Below are 3287 nucleotides of genomic sequence, written 5' to 3'. Positions count from 1 at the left end.
CCCGGTTCAATCACGAACCGGGACTAATGTGAGCATTGATCCCGGTTCGTGCGGCTAAAGGCATTAGTCCCAATTCAAATGAGCCCTTTAGTCCCGGTTTGAGACACAAACCGGGACTAAAGGGTGCGACGCCCTTTAGTCCTGGTTCTTGTCTCAAACCGGGACTAAAGATTAGACCTTTAGTCCCGGTTCGTGCCTCAAACTGGTACTAAAGGTCCCATTTTCAAATCTACCCCCCCATGGTTCGCCTTTTCAGTTTTGTAAAAAACAAAAGAAAATGATAAAAACTTCAGAAATTAAAGTCCTTCGAGATGTAGTTATGTTACTACATCTATCAGTTAGGAAAATTTTAAAACTTAAATTTGGACATGTTTTGCAAAAAAGTGTTATGAAAAAGTAAAACGGCCATATCTTTTGCATAAGATGTCGAAAAAACCCGCATAATATATCAAAAAAATCAGCACGAAAATTCGCATCCGATTTTGACAGCCATAGGCCAGTTTGCAATTTTTTAGAATCCTCAAATTCTAAAAGAAAAAAAAGATATGCTCAAATTTCAGTTTTTTTTTGAATTTTGGTTAAATCTGGTCAAACTACTTATTGAAGAAGTATTAGTGGTACTAAATAATTATTCAAGAATATTATTGTTACTAAATAATTATTTCGGTACTTTGAATTTTGGTCAAATCTGGTCAAGCTGTGGTCAAACTATGGTCAAACTACTTATTCAAGAAATATTAGTGTTACTAAATAAGTATTGTTTTTTAGAATAATAGTTTCAAACTCAAACACTGAAACATGTGACTTCATGCTCAAGCTAAACTCCTGAGGGTTAATAGGATTGACATCTTACTATTGTCAGGAAAACAACAAGTGCAAACCCACACCACTAAAACCCCTACTGCAGAGAACCACCGATCATCACCAACCGATGACGAGTATCACGTCTCCATCAGACCACTGGTACCCAGTCCGATCCACGTGTCTCTCTCTATCCCGCTGAAATAGGCTTTGATTCTCCGATATCTTACACCGTAGCCCCTCCATCAGCACAAAGTGAAGTCTTTCGCCGGACTCCAGCTCCACCTTCAACATGACTCCATGGTGGTTGTACGTGCCACCCCCGCGCCCCGTCGACTTTAAGCTCTCTCATGTGTACACTCCTTGAATCAACCCTGCGTCATAGTCTTGTCGAAGCCGCACAAGCTCTCAGGCCCGCACCACGTGTTTCCACGCCCCAGAAGTCGGCCACCATCAGCATCACGCTCCTATGCCGTCGTCGCTGAAATCACCGCCGTCTTCTGCTTTGACCGACATCCCCGTCGATCCGTCCGACAGTCCAGTCCGACCCAGCCAAGTTATTCGACTGCAACCATGCTCCACCATGCGTCGTGTCCACCCCACATCTCTGTGCATTGCTTGACTCTCTATGTATGCACGATCCTGCCACGACGAACTCCAGACTCCTCCGAGCCTTATACACACGTCGCCGGCCTCGTTTCCCCTTATCTGCCATGTCAAACAACAGCACCTTCAACAATCATGTCTTCTTCTCCGCGTACCATGCAAAGAACACCAGAAGCAGTCCCATTTTAGTCTTCTCGTACATGTAGCAACAAGCTCAAGCTCACCTCCATGCATGTAGCATCCGTGACTCTTTCTGACTATCTTCCTGTACTTTACTTTTCCACGCATAGATCAACCTGATGGTAATCAGAACTTTCATGTTCTAACATGCTGTAGCAGCTCTTGGAAACGAATCCTTTTTTTAACCACAAATCTCACGAACCAGCCACTCCAAGATGCACAACTTGCATGCTAGCCTCTAGCCAACTCGCACACGCACACGGCCTTCCAGCTCAGCTTGGGCCTCTCACGCAGAAACCCACACGGCCTCGCCTAGGCCAGTTGCCGGGCTGCAACGAGCCTAGCTCCTCCACGACTGGGCCACGTTGAACGCCACGTGGGCCACACGCCTGCCTCTTGACTCGCCTTTCGCTCGACCCTGCAGGACGCTTGTGTCAGACCCTGTCGTCTGCCTGTGTGCCCTCGCCAGCCGGCGCATCATGTTATGCCACCGATTGGCCGAAACCGATCTGACGATCGCCAAAGTCGCCGATAACCTGCTGCCTTCCGCTGATTCTGCCTGCTTTCCGATTGCTCTCCACCACGGCAATCTCCGATCGCTGCCCGACGTCCAGCACGCACGTCGTGCTCATATGCAGCCGGTCTCCATCGCGCTCTCCTCTAGATCAATAATCAGCGCCCTTCTCAAACCTTGCTCATGATATGACTTGTTAGAATAAATCCGAGGCATACCGGCAATCATCCGAGGACCAAGCAATCACACGAGACACGACAACGAGATTTTGTTAATGAGGTTCACCGATATGGCTACATCCCCAGCCCTCATTACCACTCCAATGCCCCCACACCCAAGGAGAAGCGCGAAAACTCTACAATGTGTGTAAAACAACACTACAACCGACTTCTATTCATATATGTCTTCATGCACCAACATGGAGTATTCCATAACAGAGTTGTATAAGAGGAACCAGAGGCACCGTAGACACTCCTTTCGCAGATTAGCCTGCACCACATAGAAGATTTTTTTATGCTACCCATCGAAATCCCCACCATCATCATTAGAACTCACCGAGTTTCCTTGACTAGACGATTACCCCTTGACATTGCAATCCTCTATATTCTTCTATAAGAAGAAGTAAGGCAGAAAAGTTGTGCTTTTATCTATCTTGGAGGGCTAAACCTAACTATATCATGCGTCCCCTATTTTCTATGTTCTAGACCCTCTGGTATCCCGGCGTGACATCCCCAAGACTAAGTATTGCCTGTACTCCCTCTAGTACCAGTATTAGGATTGACGTAAAAATCCTCGGCAGAACTCTCCATCTTTTATGATGACATGTTGAACGGAGACCCAAGTACCAATGTCTAGACCGTTGCAAGGTCACACTTTGGAATTTCTAAGTCGAGGATGGGTTGAATATGTAATAATTAATATGAAAATGGTAGCAAAACATCAATTACAAAAAAAATATAAGTAGCTCCAATTCGAATACCTCGATGACTTTGCACTTTGCTGCCTAAGCCACACTCAACATGATGTTAATGTGAATACCTCTCACTGATCTGCCGCCGGTATCACCAACGGAAGTGCATCTAGGTGCCTAAGTAAGTTTTGCTATGGATTACAACAAATTAAAGAGAATAATGAGGCCGCTAAGTGCATGAGCAGGTTTTAGTCCCAAGTGTGAAGGTTGTCGAGG

This window comes from Triticum dicoccoides, chromosome 2B, assembly GCF_002162155.2.
Source record: "Triticum dicoccoides isolate Atlit2015 ecotype Zavitan chromosome 2B, WEW_v2.0, whole genome shotgun sequence".
Taxonomy (NCBI): Eukaryota; Viridiplantae; Streptophyta; class Magnoliopsida; order Poales; family Poaceae; genus Triticum; species Triticum dicoccoides.
The sequence above is the reverse complement of the archived record's forward strand: the minus strand, read 5'-3'. Positions refer to the sequence as shown.